Genomic DNA, 16,023 nt, shown 5'->3' on the forward strand with positions numbered 1-16,023 from the left:
CCTGAGCTCACGGATCACCGTGCTGTAGAACTGGGGAGGAGATGGCAGCATCAGGCAGGCCTTGACGAGCAAACAGCAGTTACTTTTAGTGATATTGGTAAATTTGAAACCATTCTGAAGAGAAAATTGTAGTGTTTCACAGAACCACGGGCTCTACTGCTCTGTGTAAATTTGAGACCAGTTTCCCTGATCGTTCAAACCCTCTGTTTTTGCTGTTATTTCAAGGTCATTACTATGGGATAAAAAATCTCAAAGGTTTTATAGGGTGCAGATATATCTGTGGTTACTGTTACACCAGCTATGAGAACGCAAACACACACCATTGTGAAGGTTATTGTTCAGTGTGTCAGACATATAAATGTATGCAAGAAATTAGCAATCCTTTAACCTGTGCAGACTGTCAAAGAATCTGTCGTAATTCATCATGTTTCAGCAGACACAGAGAACCGCACAACAGAAATAGTGCTGAAAAACCTATGAGTGACTGTGAGTTGGTAAAACTGTGTAAAGTATGCAAAAGGATATACGTTATTCCAATCAGTAAACCAAATAAACCACACGTGTGTAATGTAAAATGCTGTATTTGCGGTGAAAATGTACCCCCCAGCCTAGACATTACATGCGATTATCATAAGTGTTACATTCTGCCTTGCAGTGCAATTAATCAGCTTGATGATAAACTGATTTTTTATGATTTTGAATGCTTCATCAATGAGAGCGGTGTGCACACGCCCTTTCTGGTCTGTGCTAAAACGTTGAAAGGTGATGAATGGCACGCTTATGGGTTAGACTGCACCCAAAAATTTCTTCTCCATTTCAGGAGGCCGATGTACAAAGGATTCACTTTAATAGCTCATAACACGCGTGGATATGACAGCTACCTGATTCTCACAGCTATGCTGCAGTTAGGTATTAAACCTCATCTCATCATGTTAGGAAGTAAAGTTTTCTGTTTAACCGACCCTGATTACAGGTTAAAATACATTGATAGCCTGTCCTTCATGTGTATGAAGCTTAGCGCCATGCCGAAAGCATTAGGCTTTATCGATCAAAGCAAGAGTTTTTTCCCCCACCTATTCTCCTCCAAAGAGCGCCTCCGGTACGTGGGGTCATATCCTGCATCATCCTGCTACGCTGTAGAACGCATGAGTCTTCAAGAACAACAGGTGTTTAACAGCTGGTACAGAGAAGCGAGCAAAGAGGTCTTTGACTTTAAGAAAGAAGCTATTCGTTATTGTAAAAATGACATTTAAATTCTTTCTCGAGGCTGCTTAAATTCAGAGACGAGTTCTTTAAGGAGACAAGTGTGGATCCGTTTAAATGCATCATGATAGCATCAGCGTGCATGAAGGTTTTTGTAACTAATTTCCTTCCTACAAAAACCTTAGCCATCCCCTCACCTCTGGATTACAGACGTAGCAGTAAAACGTTTTCCAGCGTGTCCATTCAATGGCTCGGCTGGATTGCAGACAGCAGAAAAATAGACATCTAACCTGCGTTAAACATGGGGGAAAAGAAAATCGGCCCATATTCTGTGGATGGGTATGCAGAGATTAACGGTGTCAAAGTTGCGTTTGAATTTTACGGCTGTTTTTTCCACGGCTGTAAAAAGTGTTACATGCCTCATGACAAGTGTCCGTTGAGAGGGGTCGCATTTGAACAGTTTAAGCAGCCACTGTTGAGAGAAGCACGGTGTTACAAACTGTGTACGGCCTTCATCTCGAGGTCATCTGGGAGCATGAGTGGACTGAAATGAAAAAAACCCGCCCGGGGGTGATCAGCTTTCTTGAGAAAGTTAACGCACCCGAACCATTATCGCCGCGGGATGCTCTGTATGGTGGACGCACTATGAGACTGAGGTACACAGCGGGGCCGGGTGAAACTGTACACTATGTGGATTACACATCTCTGTACCCTCATGTAAACGCCAACTGCGTTTTTCCCCTCGGTCACCCCACCATCATATGCAAAGATTTTGATGATCCGGACCGCTACTTTGTTATAATCAGAGCTGTGGTCTACCCACCACGAGGCCTATTTTTCCCCGTTTTACCTTACAGAACTTCCCAAGGTAAACTTGTGTTCATTCTCTGCCGCACATGTGCTGAAATAAATAACCAGTCAGGTCCCTGCAGGCATAATGATGAGGACAGAGCTCTGACGGGTGTGTGGGTGAGTGTAGAGTTTTGTAAAGCGTTGCAGTGTGGTTATCGCCTTGCTAAAATCACTGAAGTTTGGCATTTTGAAAAGAGCAGTGACACAATCTTCAAAGGGTATATCAACACCTTCCTGAAAGGTAAGCAGGAGGCTTCAGGCTATCCGTCTGAAGCAGTGGATCAGGAGAGTAAGTCAAAGTATATAAGCGACTACAAACTCCATCGGGGTATCCAATTAGACCCTGAGAAAATTGAGGTGAATCCTGCCAAAAGGCAGGTTGCAAAACTGTGTTTAAACAGTTTTTGGGGTAAATTTGCACAGCGAAGTGATCTGTCTCAGACCACAGTCATCACTAACCCTGAAGAATATTTCAGCTTCATGTTCTCGAATAAATATAGAGTTAACTACTTCAATTTTTTCAACCCTGAAATGTGTGTAGTGCAGTGGAACTACAGTAAACGTGTCATCTCTCCACCAAACAAGGCAAACAATGTGTTTATTGCTGCATTCACCACCGCTTATGCACGTTTAAAACTTCTCAGCAGCATGGAGAAGTTACAGGATAGATTGATTTATATTGACACGGACAGTTTGATTTATGTGACAAAAAGTGGTGAAACTCCTTTGGAGCTTGGAAATTATCTGGGTGATCTTACTGACGAGTTAGATGGTGACAGCATTTTGAAGTTTGCATCAACAGGACCCAAGAGTTATGCATACCAAACTAAAACCCGTAAAAAAAGTAGTGATACGTGCTAAAGGCATCACTCAGACGCATGAATGCAGCGAGAGGGTCAATTTTGACAGCATCAAAGGGCTGGTCGAGGGCTACTTACAGAGGTCAAGTGAGGGTGTCATTGAAATCCCTCAGCACACGATCAGGAGGGATAAAAAGAGATTCCTCTTAAGAAATGCTGCATTTGTTAAAAGGTTTCGGTTGGTCTATGATAAGAGACGTCTTTTTTCTGACGGGACAACTCTGCCTTTTGGTTATTAGAGCTTAAGAAGAATAAATAAATAAAAAAGTCACATGGATTTACAGGAGACTGATTTTGATCCTAGATTTAGAGCACCTTTCTCATGTATGATTGTTGGACCCAGCGGCTGCGGGAAAACTTTCTTTGTAAAAAGTATTTAACAAAATTGTAATCATGTCATGGATGTTGCACCTGAAAATATTGTATGGATTTACACATCTTTTCAACCCATGTATGCTGAATTGCAGAAGATGAATAAAAATATTACCTTTGTGGAAGGATTGCCTCATTCTTTTGAAGATGAAAACCTGTTTCCTCCTGATCAGAATCATCTGATTATTCTAGACGATGTTATCGCTCAAGCCTCAGATGATGAAAACGTGATGAAGGTCTTTACCCAGTTTCGTCACCATCGTAATATGAGTGTTATGATGTTGACTCAGAATGTTTTTCATCAGGGAAAGTTCAGTCGCACCATCAGCCTGAACGCTAATTATATGGTGTTGTTTAAAAACCCGAGAGATAAACTCCAGCTGAATATACTGGCCCACCAAATGTTTCCATCTCAAAAGGGTCTCTTCTTGGAGAGTTTTGAAGATGCGACGAGAGAAGCTCATGGATATTTAATCATCGATTTTACGCCTACCTGCCCAGAACATTTCAGACTGAGAACGGGGATACTTCCTCAGCAGTGGCCTGCTGTGTACGTACCCAGAACAAAGTAAGTCATCATGTCTGCGCGTATAAAAAGGAATGTACCATTATTCAGAGCTTTGTACCAGGCCTGTCCACAGAAACGTAAAGATATTCTCGCACACTGCTCTCCCGACTTTATTCAGGCTCTGTGTGAGATTGCTCTGAATATTTTAAAAGGTAACATTAAACTATCGCCCTCTCAACACCAACAATTGAAGAAACAAAGAAAAATCATCAGATTGTTGGCTGATAAAAACACCGGTATAAAAACTAAACAGTTGGCTCTCAAAAGTCAAGGAGGTGGTTTTATTCTCCCCATCTTAACGGCTCTTGCTCCCTTGATCGGTGATCTAGTGGGTGGAATCATCAGGAGATAATGTCTCTCAGAACATCGCAGAAGATGTTTCTCATTTCCCCTCATCAATTCAAGCGTCTGACCCAGTCAGACACGTCCATCAGACAGACGGCGGAGGAGAATTTGGATGCTGAAATGAGAGCGATATTAAACGAGCCGGGTTTGACTTCTTATGAAAAAATCAAGAGATACGATGCTCTTCTCCAGAGGTATCTGACTTTACTTAAGCAAGGTGTCAAAGAAGAAAAACAGCGGGTCAGTTTAACGCTGCAGCGTGACACAGAGGTTCCTGAACATGAGCGGTCCCAAGAAAAACAAGGCCTGGGGCAGGATGAGGCCCCTAAGGATCGGATTGTTACAGAAGTACTGAAAAGCCTACATAGGCATAACCATAAAAATGCTGAGTACATTTTGATGAAATTATTCGAAAGAAGTGAGAGTTGGACTTCGCGAGGTGAATTTGTATTTAAAGGAAATGTTGTAAAGGGGTCCCACATGATTGACTTGTTGAAAAATCTCATGCTACCGTTTAAAAAATCTGGGGCACCACTACCCCAAGGATGGTCTGACTTTCTACACACCTTGTCAGAGGTAAACATCCCCATATCCGTGAGTATAAAATATACAACTTTGATTAATGACACATTTCTGATATTTTTTCACAAAGTTAGATACCATTAAATCATTCTTAATCACATCTCCGGTGTATTTTGACAACACTTGCTGCAGTGATAATCCGCACGCTCTATGACATAGATAAAAAATGCAATGGTGACCGCACACAGTGGACAGAGTGTTTTGAAGCTGATTATTATGATACAATATTTTTGAGGATCTGTCTTCTAAAAATGTTACGATGCTCGACGGGTAGAACTCGAAATCCGGAGAGAATCCATAAGAGTCAAAAAAGCTGGATTGACCATTCTCATCCAAAGTCAGAGCTAGCCAGTGTTCCCCCGGCATGTGTGAAGGATGTGTGTTCACAATAAAGTAGGCCGGCCCTGGGAATTTGTCAGCTAGCAGCGGCAGCTGGTCGCACGGCCACACACCATAAAACAAATCGCCCAGCAGATGATGCAGCAGGTTCTCAATTTCATGATTATTCATGTCTGATTAGATTAATAATAATCCACCAGCACACGCCTCTTTGAATCAATCTCTAAAATAGAGTCATAACAAGCGTAGATGATCAGCGTGGTGGTATGAGGCAACGGGTTTCTGAAGCACATTTCCAATCTTAAATTCCCACTGGAAACTGGAGATAGAGCATCTGTGTCCTCGCCCGGGTTAAGATTAAATGCGAATAGAGAGTATCCTTGATTAAATTCCTGACGTGTTATACTCAGTGGAAGATCTTTTAGATGTCGTCCTGTAGCTGTAAACAAGTTGTAATACTCTCTCACTGAATGACCTTGGTTAAAATTGGGCTGGAGGGCCTTAGCTGGAATTTGTCTGCCATCCTTACACAAAGCTAAATATTCCATATCAAAATGATTAAAGTCAAACGGATTGAGATTGCGTGTTCCTGTAAAAGCGTCATGATCCAGTAACGCAATCACCACATACTTGGGAAAGATACCTAAGAAAAGATTCTCTTGGTTGCATACCCTTGAATTTTCAGGGATGGAATATGTTTTTACATTCACACGTGAAAGTGGATACAGAGCATTTGCTTTCATTAAAGCTGAAGCGTGCCCCAGTCGTACAGCTGGAGAGACAGTAACTTTTTTGATAAAAAGAGATGCTCCTAATATCCTGAGTTTGTAAGTGGAGTCTCTTGCTGCCATGAGACAAAAGGCATCGTTGGCTCTTGTAAGTTTAATTTTAAGGTCAACAGAGTTTAAAAGAAGTCTCTCACAGAAAAATATGTCTGCATGCAGGGGGCCTAGGAGATGTACCTCCCTGGAATTTGCCGTAAAGCCTGCTCTGCTGTTAAGACCTTGGTTAGGGCCGTTAGTTGTAACAATAGAGTTCAGAGCACCTGCAGTGTCTTTATAAAAAAGACCGGAGCTAAACTGGGTTTTTAAAGAATCCTCAGAAAGGTTTAACAATGTCTCAATCATGGCTCTATATGGATGTGTAGCGCTGGATTGTGAAATCAATCGATCTCCGAGAGTGATGTCACACTGACTGAAGATGGTGTTTAACGGGTAGTTGATGAGCCCTACAGGTGCATCATCTGGCAGGTTTGTTCCATTCTCGTTAGTAATTTTCACTCTGAGATGCAACAGCGTATCGTTGAGATCCAGATACTTTTCTCCGTCTCCCTGAATGAAAAACTCGATCGGCCCTCCATCAGTGATTGCTGATAAAGGCTGGATCTCGGTGTAAATTTTATCTTCGATCGATAGCTGCGTCATCGGGGCAGAAAATAAGTCCAACTCTGCCAGCGTGCACTCTGATGATTTGTTATGTAAAAGAGCCATTATTTAAATATATCAAAACTTGCGGATGACTTCCTTCCTCTTCGTTTGTCAGCTGCGACTGATCTCTTTTTTCGCGTTTGTCGTTGTTTTTTAACCGTCCTTAAATGATCACCAGGGTTGTCTTGTTCTGGGTCTTTTGGATAAAACCATAATTCCTGAACCTTCTTGACCTTCGATGTGTGTAGAACCACTCATTTTACTCACGGCTCTACCGATGACATCCGAAGCGATATTTGATGCAGCCGTTTTAAGATGGGGTTTTGCAATAGCAAATCCTTTTTTAACCAGAGGGGATACGAAGCGGAATAATTTTGAAAATAATGATCCAATTCCGCGTCCGTACATGACCGGGGCCCCATAAAACCCTGGCAGATTACCGCCTGATTGACTTACATAGTAATTTACAAAGCGATTTGGATCACGTCTCAGACTTAGCTGTGCCATGTTCTCTCTTGCCTGCTTGATGCAGTGTTGAATATGAATGATAACCAATCAATCTTAGAGGTTATATACATATCTCTGGAATAGTTTATACAAATAAAATTTATCTCAGGCTACGTTGTGATATCACCGGTCTGAAGTGTAGTCTTATGACGGTCTTTCCATAGACGAAATTTACAGGAACGTTTTGGTCCGATTTAATTTCTATATTGATATTTTCAGTATGTCTTCTGGAGACTGGAAGGTAGTGGGCGGGGTTAAACGTCTGAGTAACCATATCACTGAAGTCGCCTTGTACTTTGACGGTCTGCAGTAAAGGTGCAAAAGTGTCGCCTACTATTTGTGGGCTGACCACGTCGCTGTAACAGTATAGGTGATAGAAACCAGCCTTTATATCCGCCGGAAAAGAAGCCAGTTTTGGTTCAGAAACATGATTCCATTCCCCTGGTTTCACGCCAATCATATAAGCTAGAGTGGTGAAGAAGCGTATTTCATACGGACTATTTGCTTGAAATGCAAATCTCTTTTGAACTTTGCTGAATTTAATGCGTAAACCCGATTTCAATTTTTTAAAAACATTTCCATCTCTGTCTCGAGTTGAATAACGCTGTTATAGTAGCCACTTCTGATCCTTTGCGTATTGATCTCCACATCACCAACCTTCCTCCATTCAAAGTAGGCATCATAATCTGGTAAATTATGCCATGTATGAGGGTATGAAATCTCGGCTAATGCAACCATCCATTGGCCTTCTAAATCAATATGTTGAGCTAAATTTACACGGAAACTTGAACTGGTATTATTTTTAAACACTTCCATGCTAGCATTAGATGGAAGAGTAACGTAAAAGCCATCATCCTCTACCTGACGGTTCATGATGCTGTGTCAACTGTGAGGTTTAGTGCAAACCTTTTTTATACGTTTCGAAGTTCATCAAACTTGATCCAACTGTTGAATTTCTCAGGCCAGTTTTTCCAGCTTACAAAAACCTGTTTGACTCCCTTGACCGTACGTCGTTTTAATATTTTTTCCACTTGATACATCTTGTCGTTAAATATTTTTACTTTTTGAAGTTCCTCAGCGTAAAAGGAACCCTCGATAGGTTCTCCATCCAAATCTTTGAGTTTGTATACAGGAGGAGAACGGGGTATCCGGTCATACACTGTAAACACTTCATCCGTAAAACTCTGTTCGTATTTTTTGTCAAACACTCCACGGACCTTGGATATTCTGACAAGATCCCCTTGTTTAAACGTTGTCACTGAGTCCTTGCAATATCTGTTGGACTTGACATCATACAGATTCTGAAACACTTGAAAGGCATTTTCTGGGGTCACTTCCATAGGGCTCATTTTAATGCTGGAGTGGTAGGAATGGTTGTAGCTTCTAGCTAGGTTTTGCAGTACATCGACGTACCGCCGGGTATTGTTAGCTGTAAAATATCTCCACATCCTTGTTTTTAATGTGCGGTTAAATCTCTCGACCACTGAAGCTTTTGCTTCACTCGCTGTGGCAAAATGTTCAATACCGTGTTTCTCCATTAAAACTTTAAATTTCTTGTTAAAAAATTCTTTACCGGCATCAGTCTGAAGTTTTTTGGGGATCTGACTTTCTGTAAAAACTGATTCAAATGCCTTTACCACCTCAGCGGCTGTTTTCCTCTTCAAAACTCGTACATACGCCCTTTTTGAAAAGATGTCAATGACTGTTAATAAATAATTATAACCATCATTTTCCATGGCCAGAGCTTGCATGTCACAGAGATCAGCCTGGAACTGCCTCAATGGTCTGGTGACAAAAACTCTGTTTCTCAGGAACTTTATTCTTGCAGGTTTATGTAGAGTATATGTATCTTCTCCTGATAAAAAATCTTTAACTTTTTCAACCGCAACCTTCTTTCCCGTTTCATCTTGCATAACCCTCCTCAGCCTATCTACACCCCCAAAACATCCCGGATTTGAAGGGCTATAATATAGTTTCTTCATCAGCCGTCTTCCTGCCATCTCTGCCTTATGCTCACTCTGATGATTAGTTGTTAAATAATGAGAAAAAAAACACACAGGAGGGTAGATTTATCCCTTTTTTTATTTTTTATTTAATAGTAAAAAGAAAAAAAAAAGAAAAAGAAGAATCAGATTAATGCAGATGAATTCAAACACTACAAGCTTTTAAACAACACTTTCGGGAAAGGTTAATATGTTCCTACTTTAATTGTATTTAATAGTAAAAAGAAGAAAAATCATATATTGCTAATTAATTAAAGTACTGGAATACTAAAAATGATACAACGAGTCATCAAACATGTGAGATCAGTCCATAGCACTCTGAAACAGAGTTAAGTTGTTTGAGATGTTTCTCATCGACCATGCGATCATAAACGTGCGCTATTGCACTGTGGATGCCTTGTACCGATTTCAGTTCATATAAAACCGTCTCTGCAATTGTTTTCACTCTGAAGTCATCCACTTGTATGCTTCGAAGTACCAGAAGATTCTAAATAGCAGGAATGAGTTTGGGGGTTACGAGTCGTCGTACGATGCGTTGAAAGTTGACTTGGTAATAATCCTCCCTCAATACCTCCAGGCAATGGTGTTGACGCTGGCTCGGGTGGTTCGTTATACATCCATAGCAGGTTTCTCTGAGATAGTTCAAAGAGGTTATGTTGAATAAATGAAATATCGCTGTTTTCACCGTATTGATGAGGGTGGTTGAGAACCAACCGTCAATTTCGTCCTCCTGGTTACTTTCATCCTCCGCTGAAGGCTGAGGGTCCTCCATCGGTTCCGGGGTTTGTGTAGGGGCTTCGGTAGAGGGTGAGTAGCTGGTAGCTACCTCATCCTCCACGACCACCTTCATGTCTTCAGGCAGGACATTCGTGTTGTGGAGATATATTATGTGTGTGCATTAATTATTATTATGTTCATAACCAGTGTGTTATAAAATGTATAACCTGTGTGTGAGTATAAGACATTGTGGCCTGCAGAAGTGTTGTTGCACAAACTTGGCCTTGAGTGTGAAGTAGAGAAATAATGAAGAATGTGGGAGGATTAACTAACCAAGTACTCCCTTCTCCAGGTGCAGGACAATAGCTGTCCAAATATGGTAAGCCGGAAGAGTCTGTATGAAATCATATGTATGAAAAAAACTGTGGATAGGGCGCTGCCTATTTTCATGTGTGTTTCAATAAAAGCAATGGCCCCAGTGAGAAGCTCTGAAGTCGTCTCGGTGTGTGTTATGTTACCACATGCGAGAGCTTCCCCTGGCCAGGTACTTGAATAACATACAGCTGTCTCCGTATGATTTATTATAATGTCTTGTGAATTCTTTCAGCTTAGGTGAATAAACGAACACGCAGAACACCCCTTGGGAGGGTGCTTCAACAATTGGTGATCCTCCGACGTGATTCACGGCTGACTTAGGGAATTTGGACAAAGAGAGAGTGTGACAGATGAACTTCTGACATCCAGGGCGCCCACATGTCATCAAAAGGTAGGCAGTGCCTATTGTATCAAAGTCTGCCGATTGAATTTATGTATAGGCTAAATTATTTACCAGGGTGTCAGCGGGTCTGAATGTTATTACTCTGGAAAACTGTTAAAGAGTGTGCATTAGCTGAATGTGTTAAAATGGAGTCAGAGATGAAAAATCTGAGATGAGACCAGGGGTTGAAGTCCCCTGGGTCAAAGGTAAAAAAGGTTGAAGTCCTTTTATTGCTGAGCGTGGCTGCTCCACTCATTAGTTGACGAATTAATGATATAATGTTGGGTTTGAGTCCCGTGCAACTGGCAAGGCACGAATAATTGGCAGTGGTTAGAGGCCAGACGAGTAATTTATCTGATTTTTTAAAGAAAACAGGTGAATGATTCACTCAGAAATTTTACAAGGGTTAAAGTCCCCGTCTAGTGGACAAACAGAGGAATTACACAAGTCAAGGAGAAGTGCAGTCGACTTTGAATATTTGAACACACATTCTGACTTAAAAATGCAGTTGGATTGTTAATTACTTAATGGAAAATAAAATGCATTTGTTGTATATAGGGTGAAGTGGCTTGTAGTGGATTGTTTTTGCATATTTGTGCATATTTCCTGTGTGCGAGTGTCTGTCAGACTGTTGTGTTGAATTGAGGAAATACGAACTGGAATGTGTTTGTGTGACTGAGCGAGATGATCAATTGGGTTATTTTTGATGGTAAGAAAGATTCTGATTGGACAGTGGTACCACACAAAAATTAAACTAATCTCATGTTTCCTAAAAGACTGCATAGAAAAGGCTCTCAGAACTGCAGAGTTATTTTCCACCACAGTACCAAGATTTTTAAAGCATGCTTTTTCTTTATTTTAAAACAGATCTGTATTTTTGTTTTGTTTTTGGCTTTTTAGCATAATGACGTCTGAAGCTTATTATGAACTGTGTTAGGAGCAAATATGATCTGAGGTAAATTAGGAGCTGTGAACTAGTGATTTTTAAATCTGATTATTGTCCAAGCAGAAATAATACACTAACAGGTCTGGGAATATTTAGCCACTCCTCTCTTCAATCTGCAGAAAGTTAACATCATTGTTCATTTTAGGAAAAGAAAAAGAAATACAGGCTCTCTCAACACTAAAGAGGATGGTCGGCTCAAACTCCAGTCTCCTTGTTTGATTTCTTAGGGTTTAAAGATTAAAAGAATACATAGGAGTACAAAGGTACACAAGGTGATTTCAGATTACTAAGAGATAAAATATTGGAACATTTATCAGCATTTAGATTATTAAAGAGGGGTTCTAGTAGTAATTTTCTCCCCAACTCTCAAAATTTAAATAGCCAAATTAAGGAAAATTATGTTTGTTCTCCTTTTGAAACACTATGTGGGAAAAAGTCCAGTTTGGAGTCAAGATTATTATTTTAATTTCTGATTAAATCAAACACTGCAGTTTTTGTTTTGTTTGGATATACCATAAAAATGTCAACGCCGGCTTAAAATACTTCTTTACATTTAACCTGAGCAGAGAAATTCTTGAATACAGCTGCGATTAAATTGAGCAAAACAAAAAGAGAATTATAACAATAACTCTCAGGATTGTAGTTATTATTATTATAGAGTTACAGTACAAAGAATTGGCAAAAGGTTTCAGCATCAGTGAATTTGGATTCATTTAAGAGAAAACTGTTGCTGTGCTTCTAAATAGTTTGTGCACTCATTTTTAAAAAGGATCCTGACGATTGTCATAACAACATTGATCAATTATAGCATTAAAATATATGGCTGAGAAAACATATTCTGAAAAGAGATTGTTAAAAATTTATTTGAATTCTTGAAGCTTCAAATTTGTTCATTTGTTTGTCTTTGATGTTTTGTTTGTTTTGTTGGACTGAATGTTTGTTTATATGTTGCATAAAACAATAATCCATGTTTAGAATAATGTTTCTAAATCTCAGATTGATTAAAACTTTGAGTTTTCAGGAGAGTTAAGAAGCAGCTTGTTTCTGAGGTAGGTTCATGTTAACAGTTTTGTAGTTTAAGGTTCATTAAGATGGGTTGGAATGAAGAAACTGTGGTCCCGCCCATAGGCTGTCAATCAGAGGTTAGTTCTGCCTGACTCCGCCCACCTACCAGGTTGGTTCATGCCTTTGTTGTCATGGTAACGCTCAGCACCTCCCTTCCTGAGTTTTAACACTGTTTAAGAGACAATAGAATCAAAATGCTTGTAGTGATTGTTGTCTTAATAACATGTTTTTTTTTAAATAATAATTAAGGATGTAGCATGACATTTAGATTTATGTGTTTTATTATTAAAAGGTTAATGAAATAGTTTAAACTAGTTTGAAGAATTAATTTTGCATGCAGAATCATTGGTGATTTATTAGATTTAAAGATTTCCCTGGTACCATTAAGCTAACTGACAGTTCCAGATATGCCAAAACTTTTTTGAGTGGTAAATGTTATACTACCAACAATATCATGATAAAATGCAAAAGATTAATTTTACAGGGAAATAATTCCATATTTGGCTCAGATTTTGTGCATTCTTGATTTTTCCTCTTTGAGAGAAGTTAAATTTCAGCTCTGTGAGGCGACCTTGACAAAGAGATACAGCTGCCTGAAAACAAAGATAAAACTTCTGCAAACAGCAGAAGCCTGTCTCTGCTGAAAGGTCTGAAAAAAATTGTAACTCTACCCTGCATGTGTGAAACTCAAGGTCCGCGGGCCAAAACCGGTCCCCAGAAGTTTAGTGATTCTCTAGAAGTAGAGCCTTTTAATATGGTGATTGTGTGCTTGAATGTTATTTTATCAATCAATAGTTTTGTCTACATTCTGCCACAATCTGCCTTTTGAAAATGTTTTGAATCTTGCTCTTTATGTCTAAAAAAAAAAAAAAAATTGGCTAAAGTCTGCAGACACAAAATGAACCTGGATTGAAGCTCTAACTAAGTTTATTTAATCTGAGATCTTCTCCAAATGCAACAGTATATGTCAGTTTACATGAGATACTAACAACTTCACCTACTGGTATAATATAAAGATCTGAGACTCTAATATACAAACAAAACCAAACTTGACAAAACATGAAGACTAAAACATGACCAGAAAAATAATAAACAAAAGCATGATTCAAAATCTAAGAAGAAGAAAAATAATAAACAAAAGCATAATTCAAAATCTAAGAAGAAGAAAAATAATAAACAAAAGAACGAGTCAAAACCTTAACTGTGAAAAACATAAGAAAAACCCGAAACCAAAAACCAAACAACCCCAAATCATAACACAATCAGACCTTGGTGATAAACTGCTAAATTATTAAAGTTCCCATTTAGGAGTGCTGCTGAATGAACATTTATTTGTTCCAATTCTGAAGTTGTACGCTTTTCTAGGAGGGACTGTGAAGCATGAAGAGGAAACAAGCCAAGGTAATTAAATAGTGAAGGTTTATCCCTGAATATGATCAGTTAAAATGTTTGACAGCAGCTGAGCTTTCATTGGTCAGGTTCTAACAGTGAGACGGCACAGATTAACCTGGAGGGTTTCGTTTTTCTTGACTCTGTTTAAATTCAAACCAATTTATTGACTGATAAATGGTAGATTTCAACTTACAAAATGGATCCAGGAGATTCTGTCTGAGATTTTATTTACTATTTATGAAATTCTGTCTGAAGGTCCATCAGCAGGTTCCGAATCAGAACCGACAGCTTTTCTAAGATCAATGTCCTCTTCATGATATTCTGTGCTTCTTCCCAGTGAGCAGACTGGATTATGAGGTGACTGATACGTGAAGATTTTACTGTCGTCGTTCAAAGAGTCGGAAAAAAGAATAAGTCAGAGCCGGCCCAAGGCATACACAAACTAAGCTGATGCTAAGGGCCACCAAACCTTCAGGGGCCTCCTATAAATGCTTAATTGTTTTGACATTTTCAGCATAGAAAAATTAAGATTTTAAACTGTTTTTAAGATTTAAATTCAACATTTAAAGGATTAATTTATTGCTTTTAAGCTCAGCCAATTAATCTTGGGCTCCTCTCACAGGTTCCACCAAATCTGTAATGAAACGTTGTTAGCACTCTTAACAGGAAGAGGGCCTCAAATCAAAATCTGCTTATGGCCTCATAAAACCTTGGGCCAGCCGTGTAAAATGTTATTAATTTTCTATTTTATAATAGAAATCTGCAGAAAATCCTCTCTCGACCTTCCACACATCCTGGTGAAATGTTTTCTGTCAGAACCTTCTGTCTTCAGAAGACGCAGCAAAAATTTATGAAAATATTGATCAATTTCTGCCTGTTCAGTCTGCAGAGGAGCGGTTCTGGTGAGTTCTGATGATTTCCTGTCCAACAGAGAAAATCTGGTGAGCTTATTTAGCCAAACTTCAGAATCTGAAAATATTAGATTTGGACTTTAACACAAAAAGTGAGGAAAACCATCAATAAAAACTAAATAATATTTTTCATTTAAAAAAGCAAGGTTTCATTTAGTCATTTAAAAACCGAAGACTTAACTTTTTTGTTCTTCCAGCAATGTTTACATGTTAAAGAGGTTTTATGTTTAACTTCAACAAGCATCTATTGAATATATAAATATAAAATCTAACCTTTATTTACAAGCATATTTTAGCAAATAAAACAAGTTATTCCATCTTCTGTTTCTGTGCATTTGATGATAGAAACCAAAGGTTGGAGGAGGAAAATGCAACAAAACCTTGTAGAAAAATGACATCTCAACACATTAACAAGACAAGAAGGTCAAACTACAACCAGACTGAACACAAACCTGTCTGTAGACCACATTTAACATGTGAACCTAGCAGCTTTAAGCTTAAATGAGAATCCATCAGATCTCTGTGGTGACAAAGTGGTTTTCTGTTCTTGAAGCTCAAACATCAAGAACATTTAGAACTTCTAACATCACTTCATGTTGCTTCACTCAGTAACAGAAAAGAAACTCAGCCCTCAATAATAACGACCTACAGTTGGTTCACATTTAATGGCAACTAAAGCTTAAAATTGTCTGGTTATTAACCAAAACATACTTCCTGCAATAAACAGTGAAATACTTGGTTACAATTATTATGTTCTGACATCAGAGCATATTCAGGGCTGTGAAAAAGTATTTACCCCCCTGTTGTTTTGTTTCTGGTGAATGTGAGACGGGCCTTTGTGTTCTTTTGGGTCAGCAGTGGTTCTGGTTCTGGTCTTGGAGCTCTTTCATGGAGACCATTTTCGCCCCGTCTCGTTTTCTTATTGTTGAATCATGACCTCTGACCTTTACTGAGGCAGTGAGGCCTGCAGAGCTTTAGATGCTGTTGTGGGTTCCTCTGGGACCTCCTGGATGGGTCAGTGAAGAGCTCCTGGAGTAATGTCCAGTAATACTCAAGTCTGGGTTCGGGTCATGAAACTGAGCTCAGCTTTCTGGAAAATTAATTTAATAAGTTCATGATTTAACACGGGGTGTGATTACTTTCCAGAGAGCAACCCAAGCTGGTTTGGAGGTTTTTT

This window comes from Girardinichthys multiradiatus, chromosome 13 (genome assembly GCF_021462225.1).
Source record: "Girardinichthys multiradiatus isolate DD_20200921_A chromosome 13, DD_fGirMul_XY1, whole genome shotgun sequence".
Classification (NCBI taxonomy): Eukaryota; Metazoa; Chordata; class Actinopteri; order Cyprinodontiformes; family Goodeidae; genus Girardinichthys; species Girardinichthys multiradiatus.